This window comes from Aythya ferina, assembly GCF_964211825.1.
Source record: "Aythya ferina genome assembly, chromosome: 1".
In the NCBI taxonomy this organism is placed as follows: domain Eukaryota; kingdom Metazoa; phylum Chordata; class Aves; order Anseriformes; family Anatidae; genus Aythya; species Aythya ferina.
Window position 1 is genome coordinate 15,807,555 of NC_140296.1, and position 17,421 is coordinate 15,824,975.

General features: G+C 37.2%; 1 long non-coding RNA gene across 1 annotated transcript; it reads right to left on the reverse strand.

The window, feature by feature from the left end:
* Positions 1-348: 348 nt before the first annotated feature.
* Positions 349-17,093, reverse strand: LOC311430281. Its single transcript, XR_014688659.1, has 5 exons — positions 16,735-17,093; positions 15,932-16,049; positions 4,545-4,744; positions 3,680-3,727; positions 349-2,983 (listed from the first exon to the last, which is right to left on the reverse strand). It is a non-coding gene; the product is annotated as an uncharacterized lncRNA (long non-coding RNA).
* Positions 17,094-17,421: the final 328 nt, after the last annotated feature.

Here is a 17,421-nt window from a genome sequence, read left to right on the forward strand (position 1 = left end):
TGTGCCTTACTGTTGCCTTCTGTCTAGATGTTTAACTGCTTTCCTGCAGAATCATGCTCTACTTTTGCACTACAGTGAGTCCTGATTTTATGAGCAGAACCAGAGCTGGCTGGCTTTGGCTTTGTCAGCTCCAGGAAGTGAGCAAGATCTGAACACAGGTATTATACAGCTGCCATGTCCCCCTTCCCACCTTCAAACCTTATTAATGGAGGGAAACAAGCAAACAAACAAAACCAACCAAACAACAACAAAAAAGCATAAACAAACATTGTTGGACAAGTTTTAATTTCACTATGGCAATGTGCTGTATGTGAATGATGCTCAGGACTCATCTATGCCTGCATTACTTACAGGTGCTGAAGCAATGCCAACAAAACATATCCCGTGCGGACCTTGTGTAGATGTTTTGTGGATACAAGGAATGCAAGACTGGACTTTTGTCAAAATGAAGTTTATATACACGGTTCTAGAAAGAGCATCTCAAGGATTAGGCCATGGGTAATTAGTCTCATTAAGGTTACTTCCCAGAAGTATATTAAGGCTATTTTTCTAATTGAACTGCGTGCTTTATTCTTGCATATGCTTAGTTGCATGACAACTGTGTTGCCAGAATAAGCAGCTCATAACAAAGGCTTACCTTCGTCTGTACATTTTGCAAATATCCTCCAGCAGATGTGACTTCTGTTATCTGCTCTAGGCTATTGTACATACTTTTCCAAACAAGCAAGTATACTACTCCCATTAATTTACAGATAACTGTCAGGGCTGGGAACTCCTACAACAGACCTTATTATAGATGTGTTTTATCAGTGCAGTTTAAATTAAAACAGCCACAAAAGCACTAGGATTATTCTACCTCTCTCTTCCACAAAAATACAAGCATGTTCTGAATCAAGATCAATAAAGACCCTGACTTAGAGGATTAATTTACATTAATGTACATTATGGGAAAATGATAGTCCTGCTTCTGCCTTGTTTAGGATAGACATGAGTTAGTTCTATGCATCTTTTCAAGGAGGCAAACAAATGCAACAGTTTTTGACAGATCATATCATAACATCACAGCACTTTTTCATCAAACTAAACTGCAAGTGTTGGTAACTTTCTAAGCAATGTGAAGTCTGCTGAAAAATGTCTAGGCTGTTGGGCCTACACTGAAATTTCAACAGCTAACAAGAAAATGTATTGTCATGTAAAATCTCTCTCATAACAATTTAATCCAAAAGATTGTTGGAATCAGGAATGCTAGTGCTTTGCTTCAAAGCAGGAACAACAACAACAAAAAAAAAAATAAAAAAATGGGGAGGGGAAAGGGAGAAAAGGAACAAAGAGATTTCTGTAACCATTTCTTGAACAAAAATGTTTAATTCAGTCCTCTTTCCAGTAAAGAAAGATTAAAAGCTTCTGGAAGCTTCCTAAGCTCTCGGTCAAGTTCATGATACTGTTTTGTGCCCTGAAGAAAATTGTAGCCATTTGTTTAAGCAATGAAGTTTCCATCTGTTCTGTCTTGGTTTAAAGAAGCAGTATATTTTCAAAAACCTCAAGGCAATGTTTACTGAAAGTATAAAATGTCCCTGAAGTGACATCACAGAAGCAAAATAGATGGCAGGATTTTAAAACTCACAATCACAGAAAAACACAGCTATGGTTTCAGCCACACACACATATGCATATTTGCATATATAGTTAAACACAGACAGAAGGAGCACTGTATTTGCTTTAAAAATGTTGTTAAATGACTGGTTTCAGCTGACATACCTGCCTAGCAGAGAATCCCTCTAAATAAAAGCATTTTTATTTTGTGTGATAACCAAGATCTAAATAAAACATCAACTTACATGTACTTTATGAAATATTCAAATTATTTGTTGCACTACATCTTTACTTAGCATATATGTAATGTGTTTTCAGGCAATTTTGGAACAATTTTAAAAGTCTCAAGATATATTCTAAAGAGGGTTAATTGAGGCTAATTTTATTTATACCATGTGCTATCTACAGAAGTGACAGTAGAAAGAATCTAAATGCAACCTTGTCAGTACAAGACTTCAGATAGCAGATAACAAAACACCTGAGCAGCCTCCTGAGTTTTCAGAATGATTTGCTTGAAGTCAGTCTTCTTGAACTAACTTTGCTTCCATTATACCAAGAGTGATGTAAATTCTAATATCCTGCAGCAACAGATATACAAAAGCATCCAGCATATTACAAGGGATCCTTTAGGAGCTGCAGTTGAGGAATACACTGAGGGATCTGTCACATCCTGCTGAAGGCAGTGCATCAAGCTGCCTCATCTGCCAGTAGAAAACAATGGTCCTAGGTACTCTAGATGGAGAGACAGACTTTTTACTTGTTGACAGAAAAGTAATTTAATTAACTTAGGGCATAATTCATCCCATAAGATCATTACAGGGATACCTGAATATTAAGCTCCAGGTACTGTTATTGCATAATATGCCTAGGACAGCCAGTTTTTAACCATGGCTATGATGACTAAATCATAAGTAATAGTCCTAATGTTAAATATAACATCAACAAAAATCACTAAGACAGAAAATCAGATTAAGCGGAACATTGCACAGGAGCCAGAAGAAAAGCTGAAGAGACCAAATAGGAAACTTAAATTCATACAACTTTTGAAGAGGAAGGTGTTCAGCTGCCTTGATTACAATCACAGGAAAAACATCTACTTCCCACAGCTCTTAATGGGAGTACCTATGTACTGCACTGGGGAGAAATTGGGGATAGGGAAGCTGGGTGTGTACACACATAACCCAGTGTCTAAAGTAGCCTGAAAAAAATGTATGGTAACATCCACCACTGCATTTACCTATCTTGTCAACCCACAACAATGTTTCCTCTGTGCCTGTACTCCATCTTCTCCCTTCGCTCAGTCCTTCATCCTCACATCAGTTGTGGTTCTGGTTGCTCCTCCTGCTTCCTTCATGGGGGTCTCCATCCTGTGCTTCTTTGCAGGGTGCTGCTAGAAAGGAGTTAAGCTGTTTTGTTAGATGTTTTCTCTCTCTCCTTTTTTTTTTTTTTTTTAAAAAAAAAGTTTATTTTATTCTTCTGTAAGAATAGGCTCATGGGAGCAGAAGTTGGAGCTCTTTCCACCTTTTGCAATAGCCCTCCTGGCTCTTCTGCTCCTGGGCAGGAGGTGGCAGGGAGCCAAGCAGGCAGATGGAAATTCTCCAGAGGGAGAGCTGGAAATATGCAGTGACCCACTTGCTGTTTGCAAGCTGCATTGCCCAGTTTTATGATCTGCCACAATCTTGACCATTTTAAGCAGTGAGAAGTACAGTTAGCATATACTCTGTATGCACTAGAGGGTATATACAGCACACATATAAAGCTGGCATGCTGCTTTCAGATTAGTCACTTTGCCAACAAGACTAAAAACTTACATTCATTCCCTAAACCTGGTGTATGTTTATTGTCAATTTATGCATCTGTGCATCTAAGTGTAAGCCTAGGTTTCTAGGCTTAGTGAGTGCACCATGTTGTATTATTACCCAGTTTCTCAATAACTGTAATTAGATAAACTAAAGAAAAATACTTGATTCAAAAATTTTTAACAAATGACTTTTTAAATCAAGACAGTGCAGCTTCAGTCCAAGTAACATTGAATGAGTTTGATGAAAAATGGTAACTATGGAATTATATTACTGTTTAAACTTACCAGCAACTGTTCTGTTTCTGCAGTTCCTTTCTATTACAAATTTTCTGCCTAAAAAAAATAAAAAATAAAAATGTTAGTTATGTTAGCTTATTTAGGGCTGTTTTGCATGTGTGAGGCATAGATATGATTTGTGGCAGTATATGAAGTGGCAGTAATGTTACAAAGACTAGTGATTTTGGAATGTTTCCCATGCAATACTTGGCAACAAGTTTTCAGATGAAACACTTGATTTTACCAGTACAGAGGTCATAGTTCATACTGTGTTACAGCACCATAAATAAAAGACTTCAGTAAAGTTACATTAGATTTAACCCATACTAACCAAGATCAGAATCTGCAGAAACTTATCTTTTCTGTTCAGCAATTAAAAATACAAATATTTAGTAGCTAAGGAAGTTTGTTATCCATCCACTGAGATGGTGACTGCATCTTGTAAAGTGTTTCTAGTACTAAGAGCAACAAAATATCAAAACTGAAGCCATTGTAATTTGAGATAACCCATCAATCATAATTTTCTTTGTATCCCACCCCTTAAAAATTCAACTTCCCAAATAGTAAGTCTGTCTATCACATATGCTTCTTATGGTTAAATAAAAGCTATTTATCATTAAAGCCTTCTGTGGCTTGTTGCTCTACCATGTTTTATTTATTTATTTATTTTTATAGCTGTTGTTGAACCATTGCTCTCATCCTCCCTACAACTGTGATATTACATGTCATTGTACTGAGCATTGTAATGAGCTATCTATGGCTCATTTTCCTGGGAATCCTGGGGTCTACAAGAGGACTCTGTCCTAGGACTAGTCCCATTCACTACTTCAATATGTTACTTATAGAGTGTGTGCACAACGTCTGTATGACTAACCTCTACTGATGTGTGTGATTATTCCTCCCCAGGTGCAAGACTCTACACTTGCTGTTTTTGAATCTCATCAGGTTCCTCTCTGTCCAGCTCTCCAGCCTGTCCAGGTCTCGCTGAATGGCAGCACAGCTTTCTGGTGTGTCAGTCACTCCTTCCAGCTTTGTATCATTCGCGTATTTGTTGAGGGGGGGGGGACTCTATTCCTTTGTCCAGGTCATTGATGAAGATATTGAACAATAAAAACAAATAGCAGAATATTATTGGAAATTAATCCATTTCATTCATCAAAGTCTACAAGATAAGAGATAAAGTCAATTCCTGGTGTAACTCTCCTGTGAGACGCACCAGCCCTGCAGCAGGACGGTATACACCGAGTACTATCCTGTAACGTAGAGAAGACAGCTTAACCATGAGAAATCTACCACAGTTCCTGGATAGTTTTTGAACAATAGAACTGAGGAAACATTTGGTATTTAATTAAGATTTAGCTCGTGGTTAAAGACACCAAACTGGCAATTGTTTTAACACATTAAGATACTGCTGTAGAGGCAGGAGGGGGGAATCTACTCCTCAGAACAGCACTGAGAAGGAATAGAAGACTTTGCATACTATTACAGCCTGTCCTTCCATTTTATGTCCTACCCAGACTGACCAAAGAAAGAAATCTCTTTGCTCCCCACATCCCTTCATTGCTCTTCCAAGGGAAGTCATGGTGACTGAACCTCATGAATTTTCCATGATCTGAATTTCTGTGTAGACCTGTGTAATGCCAGGAGTTAAACTCATTGATCTGTATGTGTCCCTTCCACCTCGAGATATTCTATGATTTCATGACTCTATGATACCAATTGGGCCTCCCAGAAGCATGAAGATGAGGCTCGTTTGGTGCTGTGCCAGTTTTTGCCATAAAAGTTAGAGCAAACGCTCCCTCAGTTTTACTGAAAGAAGGTGCAGATATTATTAATGCTTACACATTGAAATAAATGGTCAATATTTCACTGAAAGATTGTTTTTACAAAGAACTTATGATGTAAAAGGCCTTGTGTTAAATCATACATTAAAATAAAGCTTGCATACAGTTCCCATTTATTATGGTAAAAATTGTGACAGATGGAAAAACATTATTTCATCAGAGATTACATTAATGCAATGTGTATTTTTTTCAGTGACAGTATGCTTGTACGCTTACTTGATGGATGGAAGACATTTATTTATAGCTGGCACATAACTACACATCTATTTACATATCTAACTGCCATTGACATGTCAAAATACTATTGTGTTTTTCTATTGAGGTACAACTAGAACTTTCCCCAGACCTTGTAAAAAAAATATAAAAAATAATTATTAAAAAAATAAATAAAAAAGTAAACTGATGCCCTTCATTTTACTTATAAGTCCCAATTGTTTCAAAGCCTCATGAATCTCATTGAAAGGCTGAGGAAGAAGCTCAGTCCTTATGCTATTGTAGAAGGGAAAGACCTATTTCAGTCCAGGTAGAAAGAGATTTCCATTGCCCAGGAAATAGCTCATAAGCAGTTCCCAGGCTTTAAGATAGCTATCCAACTCTGGCCAGAACTCTTCGGTGCTCTAGTATTACAGGCAAAATAAAGAAACAGAAGTGTTAACAGCAAGGAATTAGCACTTTCAATGCTCCACCATCACCTCTCATAGCTGCTATCCATAGGGAGATAATTATTTAAACCAATGAACTTCATGACATTTTGGTCCTCACAGTGCTTAATCAACCTAAATTGCACCTAGAAAAAAAAAAGGGGGGGGGGGGGGCCTTTGGCCACTGAGCACACAGGACCCATTCCCACAGTAATTGAGAGGAATGACACAGAACTACTGCATCACTCTCACCTGACCAGTCCACACTTCTGATCAGCTCTGAAGGTAGCTGTAGATAAAAAATGCTGTACTGGCTTAATGTAATACAGATTCATAGGTTCAGTCAAAGCAAGTGTTGACTTGACCTGGTAATTGGTGCATATCATTTAAGGAAAAAAGGCTCTTGGCAGGAAACAAGGAAGTGTTCTTCTAATCAATTACACTGTGTGTTCATCAAAAACACCAGGGGACTCAGCTGTACCCTTGGGGAGGGATTTCAAGTACCAAATTTTAGGTGACATTTTTAAATGGCAGATACAACAACTCACAAATTCTGTACTCTCTTATTTACATAAGTAATTGCTGTTTAATTAATAACCTGTTGAAAACTTTGGTCTTGCCAACGTACTGCCACATATATGCAACCAATATTTTCAAACAGTTGGAAAACAGGCAGAAGCACTGCTCCTGGATGAGATTTGAGCTATTTCTCTCTGAGGTCAGAGTTTGCTCAGGTGTCAGCACAAATTGTGGTAAATCTATGGATGGTATAGCCCTTTCCACCCCCCTTTCCTGGGCCAGGCAGAGGACATGGAAGGAAAACTTAGGAGGACAGGCAGTATCTGACTGTATGGAAAGCATATCACAGGCCAGCTGAGAAGCAAGATGAGTTGTAGGTGCACATCTATGACACAGGCCTGATTTACATTCAAAGGGAGCACCTCTGTCTGTGTTCATCAGCTATTGTATCCACCCTCATCAGCTGTTATGGACAATGTCATGGGTCACTCCAGCTGACAACTCCAATTTTTGATATTCAGATCACAAATCCCTGTTTTTCCTTCCTCTTAACCAAAAGAATGATGGAACCCAAGGCAGGAGTCCTTTTGAAAATGTAGTGATGTCTTCCCATTTATTCTGCAAGTACAAGATATTTCTAAGCCATTCCTTAAAAAAATACCCTGATACATATGGGAATAAAGGCACAGAAGATCACTAATGAGAGAAGTTGAAATACCCACACCCACAGCATCCCTTTAGTGTTGTGGAAACGTTCTATAATGTACAATTTCCATGTTTTCTGCCATTTCACCTACTCTCTTTACATCCATCTTCTTCCTTTCCTTTCCTTTCCTTTCCTTTCCTTTCCTTTCCTTTCCTTTCCTTTCCTTTCCTTTCCTTTCCTTTCCTTTCCTTTCCTTTCCTTTCCTTTCCTTTCCTTTCCTTTCCTTTCCTTTCCTTTCCTTTCCTTTCCTTTCCTTTCCTTTCCTTTCCTTTCCTTTCCTTTCCTTTCCTTTCCTTTCCTTTCCTTTCCTTTCCTTTCCTTTCCTTTCCTTTCCTTTCCTTTCCTTTCCTTTCCTTTCCTTTCCTTTCCTTTCCTTTCCTTTCTTTCTTTCTTTCTTTCCTTCCTTCCTTCCTTCCTTCCTTCCTTCCTTCCTTCCTTCCTTCCTTCCTTCCTTCCTTCCTTCCTTCCTTCCTTCCTTCCTTCCTTTCTCTCTTTCTCTCTTTCTCTCTTTCTCTCTTTCTCTCTTTCTCTCTTTCTCTCTTTCTCTTTCTCTCTTTCTCTCTCTCTCTCTCTCTTTTTTTTTTTTTTTTTTTTTTCTGCTCCATAAAGGAATAAAGACTATAACATAACTCCTGAGAGGGGATTCTACTAATATTATTTTCAATATTATTTTCTGTCATTAGACCTCTACTGTCATTCTTCATATCAAGTATTTCTCCTGTTGATAAAGTTTCAAGATGATTCTCATCTACTTCATTCTGTGCATCATCTCACAACTAAGTTACAAATACTCACTGATTTTAGTCATTGGTTTTAATTTTCTCCTTGCTCAGTGAGAGTAAGTGTTCAGATAAATGAGTTAGAAGGCACTTTACAAAACATATATTGCATTTTGTTCTGGCTTTTGTTCTCTTTCTTTTTAATATTGAGGGGAGGGTATTACTTGCTGCAAACTGGATTGTTTTTTAAGGGGTTCACCCCCACCTAGTTAGAAAGGTATTTTGCACTTACTATGGATGTTCTGCTCAGCTCTGTTAGAAAGTGAAACAAATGCATCAAATCTTTGAGTGATGTTGTCTTGGAGAAAGTAGGTGTCTACAAGCAGGCTTGTTTTGGAACATAAAACAGGGTTTGAATAAAGATTTTCTTTATTCATGAGAGCTCACAAAATTAAGACAGTTAAACAACTGAATTTGCTCAACAATGAGCAAAGTCAGAAGATGTACCAGTCAGAAGTTCAGAAGATGACCAGGGAAAGGTTACAGCTGCAGACGAGACAGATACAGCTGAAAATTGAAAAACCAAACAGAAAATGCACTAAGTTGCCCTGACAGGAATTTAAGAAGGAAAACTCCTTCCTCCTGTGTCTGGAAGAAGAGGCTTAGTGCTGTGAGAAGAGAGGCTGTTACCCCTATCTGTCAGTGTATCCAAAGAAACAGTCAGGTTGTGCAGACAAATAAACCAAACCACATAAAATAAATATGTATATAAATAAATAAATTTTATCATCGGCTTCTTCTAATAGGGAAAAAATGCCTCAAACACTGAATACTAACAACACAGAAAAAGCAATTAATATATATTATAAGGAACATAAGAAGCAAAAATAAACAGACATGACAAGTTATTCCCAGGGTGGTAGGACTTTCCTGTGGCTTTTGTCCACCAGCTGCCCTCCTTTTAGTTGCCTTTCACTGCTCTGCTAGCTTTGACCTGATTCAAAACACACATGTGCTAGATGGCTTTCAGTACAGACACACTGACTAAGTGCTGCTAGGGAGGTTCAATCACATTAAATTGCATAGAAGCATGCTAGAGGAGGCACTGATTTGTGTGTCTCTCTTCTGCCCTCCTGCTGGTTTTCACAAAATGTGCAAAAGTTTATTTATAAATTGCTACAAGGTACAGGCAAGGATGATGCATCTACAATAGTGCATTATTGTGGAAAGGGGTATTTGTGCTCTCCCTAAACAGCCTCTCCCACTTCCACTGACTAAGGCAGAATTCCAGTGGCTAGATGTGCAATTGTGTGAGCTGGGAGTACATTTGTTGTGTTCTTAAATGTGAGACATCTGTACCTGTCAAATGTGGTTGATGTTGGCTGACAGCTTCAGAAGTTATGGGGACTGTGGGAGAATTAATAGGAAGAGAGACTGTATCAGCTTCATTTCCTTAGAAACAAGGCAAAAATATTCCAACCCATTATCTCTTTATGAATTTTTTCTGTAAAGATTGCCTTTACATGCTTTAAATATCTAAGCTACACAAGTAGAAAATTCACAGTGTGTAGGCCAGTCCTAAATGTTTTGAGATGATGTTTTTATTTGCTTGAGAAACACAAGAAAGCAAGAAAGCACAGATAAATATAAGATATTTTTGTACCTGCCTAAGCCTAGCCAGTGTATTTCTCTATGTAGCTCACCAGGCCTGAGGTAAAGGTGGAATGTGATTCACAGCAGCGCTGCACTCACTCCAGATGCTGTGTCCTTGCAGGAAGAGGGGGCTCGAAAGGGGTCACCCCTGAGGCTGCATCCTCCAGCAGACCTTCCATGAATGCCATCACATTTCATGAGATTGTCAGATTCCTTGCAGTGCAACAAGTTTGCAGTGTGTGCACTCTTCCCATGCCACAATTCCAGAGCGTTTATGGCTTTAAATCTGAAGGGAATATCACTATTGAAAAGGGCCCATAAGATGTAACTGGCTTTTAGCCAGTCAGTATATGCAGCTTGTGGTGTCTCTGTAGAGGTAAGCTGTGCTTCTAATTAAACGTCTGGATTCCTCTTCTCTTCTCTGCTATGACATGAACAAGCTTTGTGGCTTGAAGCAGGGGTTGATATTTTTGTAATGAGTTCTTCCAGACACTTGCGAGCCTTAGTTCAGCTCAATCAGGGAATATGTCAAATACAGGTTATCACTGTTGCAATGATATGCAGACTATTATTAATTTTGTACAATTAGCTTTACTAGTAATTTCTTTCTTTCTTTCTTTCTTTCTTTCTTTCTTTCTTTCTTTCTTTCTTTCTTTCTTTCTTTCTTTCTTTCTTTCTTTCTTTCTTTCTTTCTTTCTTTCTTTCTTTCTTTCTTTCTTTCTTTCTCTCTCTCTCTCTCTCTCTCTTCCTTCCTTCCTTCCTTCCTCCTCTCCTCTCCTCTCCTCTCCTCTCCTCTCCTCTCCTCTCCTCTCCTCTCCTCTCCTCTCCTCTCCTCTCCTCTCCTCTCCTCTCCTCTCCTCTCCTCTCCTCTCCTCTCCTCTCCTCTCCTCTCCTCTCCTCTCCTCTCCTCTCCTCTCCTCTCCTCTCCTCTCCTCTCACTCTTCTCTCCTCTCCTCTCCTCTTTTTCTTTCTTTCCTTTTTCCTACTACTTTATTTTACCATTTCATTTAAAATACAGTAGCGCAAATATAACCAAACCTTAACTTCATTGGCCTAGTTATAAATCTTCTTTTACAAATTCCTTTACATATGCAATATTATAATAATATTTGGAACTTGGGTGATTCCTTATATTAAAAGCTGGCAGATAGGTAATACCAAGTTTAAAACAGAAAATAGATGTATAAAGATTCAATGGTGAAAATGAGACACTGGAGCACTCACTAATGAGCACTCACAACTATGTTTAGTGATTAGTCTCTGCCGAACAATTATAGCAATTATTATTATTATTATTATTATTATTATTTTTCCTGTGCAGAATTAACACTGTCTCTTTGAAATAGATATTTCAGAAGCATCCAGAGCCAGTGTGATATCCATCCCTTGGAGCAGGGGGAGCACAGTGAAGAGCTCAGCATTATGCCAGCTAAAGCCCTTTATGGGCTGAGCAGCTCAGCTCTTTTTGGGGCTGTCCTTTGCACTATGTGCAAATACTGTTTCATTAACAGCACATAGTTATCCTGTCTTACTGGGGCCAGTGAAGCTTATGTTATCCCTTTCAGGAGTATTCACATAAACAGAGTCTGATTTTTTTTTTGGTAGCCCCAGTGATAGAAATAAACATATTTCAATGGTGAGGTTTATCAGCCATAGGGACAGTCCTCTGCTCTTCAATGTCTACAGGTTATGATTAGATCTCTTTCAATGGCATGTTGTCTCTCAAAATGAATTCAAAGACCTGAAGGAAAATATTAGTGGTGGTTCGTAAGCAAACACTATTTATCGTGGCAGAGTAATAATCCCCAATAATCTTTAAATTTCTGAACTGCTACAAATTCTTTTTGAATTTAAACAAGGGACTATTCTTAAGTGTCCATATTCTGCTCCAGGCAGTTTGACAAAGGTAATGATGTTTCAAGTAATTTTCTGAATTTTTGCTCTTAGACTTTGTGTTTGAATGTATGGCATACCACTGCATAATTAACATGAAATTTTGATATTTTAAATTCAAGTATTCCACATTAATCCTCCTCTTAAACTAGCTTAACAATCCAAAAAGGAATTTTTGGCATTAAGAATTAAACATGTAACATAAATATTAAATCTTTACGATTTCTGTCAAAATTTTAAACTGGTCTTAAACCAGATAGAAACTATTTATTTATTTATTTTAAATAATCTTTTAAAATAGTTTAATAATCACAGGAGGAACACTATTATTTAATATTTAAATAAAAAATCTTAATATTTAAGTGTTGAAATATATTTCCTATTGTTAAGGATAAAAAATAGAGCTGTACGAAAATAAAATAAAAAAGTAACATATAAAGAAATGAATAGCCCCTATTCTAAATAGCCCACTGTAGCTGAATTTTTATTTTAATAATAATAATAATAATAATAAGCATTAAAATGATATTGTACATAAGTGTATTAACTTGCAGTTAAATTTTAAATCCTTATTAATTGTTTTTGGAATCTTCTTACTTTGTAACTTTGAGCTTTTTATTAGCTGTGTTTACAGCCTCTCCTTAAATTGAAAACTACCCAAAATATCTCACTAGGAAAGCAAATTATTCAGCAGCAGCAGTAGCACAGAGAAATGCTGTCTTAGATTTTAATTTTATTGTGATTATTTATTAAGTTTCTGATATTTGGATTTAGCTACGTAATACAGAAAAAGTAATTTGAATCGATCCTTATTTCTCCTTTATTTATTTTTTTATTTATTGGTTGGTTGTTTGATTATTTTCTTTGCTTGTTTGTTTGTTTGTTTTCTGACCCTATCTGCTATGTTAATCAAAATATGTTTGGATTTGCAGAACTTTTGCTAGACAATGCCATCAGAAGGAGATTTATCATGAGAGAACCAGCCTGTCATTATTTCTTTCTTTTCCTCATTGATGGACATTTTCCAAAGTATAAGACTCTTTTTTTTCATGTCTTCTGGCTCATGAGCAGATCAGCCAAAATGCACAGGTACAAAAAATCCAACAAAGATATTCTAAAATAATATGCTTGCAAGCGTATGAATGAAGCTCTTGTATTTTGTCAGTTTTTGTTGATTTCAAAAAATTCATCAGAAGGCCTGACTGTGGCTGTGTGTGTGAAAACAAAGATCTCTAATATACCTTCATTACATAGTTTGCCGTTTGTGTTGTTAAATTCCTCAGAATTCTTTGGTGTAATTACATTTCAGTGCACTACACAATACATCACGGGTAGTGTTGTAGTGTATTCAGATATTCTCCTGTTCTGCAGCACCAAAAGTTGAAGACGCTGCCATTGAAATTAATGGAAACTCCCCATGTATGAAGCCCTGACAGAAGGTGGCTTTATAAGAGCCAAGTGACACTTTCAGCATCACTGTGCTTCTCTGCTGGAACCCTGCAAGCTACCCTTGGTTCTGGCAGTCTCTGATGTTGGTGAAGATAGCTGGGGCAGGTTCAGAGCCAAGTTCCAGCAGAGACCCCCTTTCTGCAGGGGACCTTGACCCTGTGACAGCTCCAGCCTGGACATTGGTTGCTGGGTCCCAGATTTCCTCCAGCGGACCTTCCATGCCTAAGCTATCCCGCTAGTAAAAAGCTGCCCAGAGATATAGGGTGTGGAGTCTCTTTCTCACCACCTTCAGACCAATAGATAATGATCATACTGAAAAGAAGAAGCCTTCTTGGTTGTTTGTGTGAATGGTGTTCTCTGGATTATTCTGCAAATGCCTTTATTTAATGTGGAAGATAGAATAATTTCTCATTATTTTCTGACCAGGAGAAAAATGCAGTGTACTCACCTAAGAGTGATCCTAACTCTTATTGTTTACAAACGATTGCCCAGAAAGAAAATGACTGAAATAAAACAAGTTATCTCACAAGCAGAGAGGAAAAGATGACAATATATAATAATGGAAAAATAATAATAATAAAAGAAGCAACTGCACATACATAGTTAATACGCCCAATAAAGTTAGCATACAGTGAGGGAAAAGAATGCAACCCTTTGATCTTTTAATAGATAGACTTTGTGTTCAGAGAAATTTGAATAGTTAAAAGATAATATTTCCTAATTAGCTCTTTCTTTAGCACTTGTTAAGAAGATCTAAGATTTCCGTTTTAGGGAATATAACCCAGTGAGATTCACATGGCTGATAGCCCTCACTGTGTTACTTGATTGCCTTCTGCCCTTGAGTGATGTTGCAATGAAGTCTGTGCATTCTGCTCCCACTTGGAAGCCAAACCTCACAGATACCAGAGAAAATTCTCAGTGATGTTTCTTTTTTCTTAGAAGAACTTTTTTAATGGAATATTTTGCCTCAGCAAGTAAACAATGAAGATTTAAAGCAAAGGCTGGCAAATGGGAATCATGCTGTTGGTAACAACAGGATAGTCATGCATGTGCTAAGCAGGGAACATGCCACATTCCTTCTGAATTGTTCCCACTTGGCTTGAATTGCCCTATGAGGAAATGGTCTATACACTCAGAAAAAGACCCCAGGTAAGAGTTTTGAAAACATTTTTTCTCCTATTATTTTTCTCATATTATTTCTTCCTCTAGACAAGCAAGTCACTGTTCCACAATAGTTTTGAAAACAAATGAAAAATGGTTGCACATATTATTTAGCAGAGATATTTCTGCCACCTTTATAGTAAATCTCATTTTTGTGCTCACTTATATATACGGAAAGGAAACCAGTAGTTCTACCTAAAAAATGTTTTAGAAAGCAGTAGTGCATGGCATCCTCTACTGCAGGTATTGAGCCTAAGCTAGGCGTTCAGGGTAATTCTGTGCATCAGAGTGGATCTTTGCAGAAACTCCTCTCCATCCCACCCTCATCCAGAGGGCCTGTCACTCTCTGCTGAATATAAAGGGAACTCAACCTGCCAGCTTAGACCAGATGTCTGACTTCTAGGTAGCTAAAGTTAAGTGAGATAGTCCCACGGATAGTAGGTGGAATAAATACATCTGAGATATAGATGCTGAAGTTCTACAGCGAGGTAGAAGCAAGTAGAGTGGGCTTGTGTAGGCAAGTATATCATTTATTCCAGATGGTGTTTTGCTTCACTAAAAGCTGCAGACTCTCTTAAAGACTCTTCTGTGTCCCTCAACATAGAATCTGAACAATTTGTAACTGATGTATTTGTAAAATTTGTGAGACATCACTAGCAGAAGAATGTATGGTCAATGTCATAAAGTACTTGTCTTGGCAGGGCAGAAGATGAAGGAGGAGAAATTGGTGTGGCTGCATTAATAGTGAGAGAACTCAGAAACAGCAAGCTGCAGCACAGGAACGCAGCTGGGGAGCCCCTGAAGGAAGCAGTTAACTGTACTAACTGGCCACAAATGCAGCTGCGTCTGGGGCCAGCTGATACTCAAGAACAACCTCTAGTGAACACATGGGATGTTCTGGAGAAAAATCCGAGTGTTTTGAACACAGACTTTCTGTAGAAATCATTTCATCAACGCCTACAATAATTTGACTCAAAAGTGTGCATTTGTAGAAGGTGCCTGGGGAGCTTTTTAATTTGTTTTTCTCTTTAGACAAAATTCTTTACCCAAAACCATAAACAAGGAGTTTAAGAAGGCAGAAACAGAACTAGAATATGCATGCACATGGATACACACACACACACAAGCATTTGTCCAGACAATGTGATGTGCCTAAGTCTAGGTGTGCCCAAACATGATTCCAAAACACAGTGTGCAGAAAAATCATCTGGTTTGGAAATAATCTCAAATGCAAATTGACTGAATTCCCCTAGACAGCCTTAGCTATAACAAGAACTTACCAGTCTGTGACATGAAAATTTCTGCTGAAATCAGAGGTGCTTGCTGACCTGTATGTTATAAGTCACTTCACTTCTTTCACTTCTTTTGCTTCAGTTTCTTTGCCCATTTTTTTTTTTCTTAGACCCTTAGACTCCAGATTAACCCTTGGATTAGATTTTATCTTGTCCATTTATACTAGTATTAGCATAATAGAAAATATAAGTAATAAGACAATTTAATTTATGTGTGAAATTACATAATTGCAGACCTACACAATCCAACTACTTTAGATTTTGTTTATTATTAAAATGTGAATAGAACTTTAATTATCACATCTTTTTTTGAAAGAATCAACAGTAGAGATTCCTACTCTTATTTCTGGCAAATAAGGAATGAATATGACTTGACTTCCTTACCCCCAAAAGCACAATGTGAAGAATACTCTCTGCAGTGTGATGTTCCTAATAAGTTGCACGTGTCTTCTGGCTGCCTTTATCAATGTGACTGTTGAAAACACTGGGTTATGTCCTTTTCCTGGCTCATCCAAAAGGAAGCAAAACAGAACATTAAAGGTCCATGGTGCTGTAGTGTGGTTTTATTTGTCATAGGAATTGTATATCATGTACAACTGTGAAGCAATATTGCTCTGTTCCTTTAAAAGAAAAAAAAAAAAAAAAAGCAGGGATGACTCCATTGTATGACTAATAGCAGAGTTCTGAGGAGATACTTCAAACTCAATTTATAAAAGCTTTGCTCAAAAGGTGGCATAAAAGTTGAAAAAGATAAAAGAAACAGTATTTTAAATGGAAATAAAAGAAGAGGTGCTTTTGATACATATAAAAGAATAACAACAATTTCTGAAACACAATAATTCTAACCAAGTAAATGTAGTTTAATGGCTATCGATAATAACAGATAGCATGCAGCTATGGAGCTAGTCATATTAAATCGATCAAAATAACTCCCTAACAGTCACTTCTGTGTGTGATAACCAGAAGGTAAATAGAATTAAAGTAGAGATAACGATTTAAATAAGGTTAAAGAAAAAGAGGAGACAAAATAACATTAATGATGAAGTAAAAAAAAAAAAAAAAAAAAAAAAAAAGCTAAATATGATAAGGAGGGTTGTTTTGTCCCTGTTTTACATATTGGCCTTTTGAGTGAGTAAAATTAAAAATAATAATAATAATAATGCAGTAATAACATTTGGTAGCCTTACCTTATAGGTAAGTTGTGGAGATTCATTAAGCAATTTTCCTATGGTAGATGAAGATTGAAAATACTGTGCAAGCACAAATTTTATACCACTGATAAAGCAGCTCAAATAAAACTACTGTATCCAAGAAGAAATAAAAGCCACATGACATTACACAAAAGGGCAAGGTGAGATTTAAGAAAAAAAGAAAAATGGGAAAAGAGGAAAAGCAGATTACAAGGTTTAAATAAAGAAAAAAAAAAGAGCTTTAAGCAGAATATAAATTAAAAAAAAGTCACATACACAAAAAATATAAGGAAGGAAAAAAGGAAGAGGTACTAATGTCACAGTCTGAGATTTATTCACTGAACTGAAGTGTCCCAGTCAGGATCCTAAGCTGGAATCCAGTCAGCCAAGCTTGCAGCCTTAAATTATCAGTCACCCACTGAAGTAGTCCTTCTGAAATAAATGAGCAAGCTGTCTAACTGTGAACAGACAGGAGTAAATGCCTCTTCTAGAGGAAGAGCCAATCTGCCAAGGTCCATTTAAAATTTCAGCTGAAGCTTCATGCTTGAGGTGGGGGGCTGCTTTCTCTCATAGTTTCCTAATTTAGCATGTCAATGAAGTGTCTGTAGCCTAAAGGCTTCAAGTCTGCAGCCTGAAATTAAATAATGTAGTTACTTTCCTCTTAAATAATTAAATTAACAAACT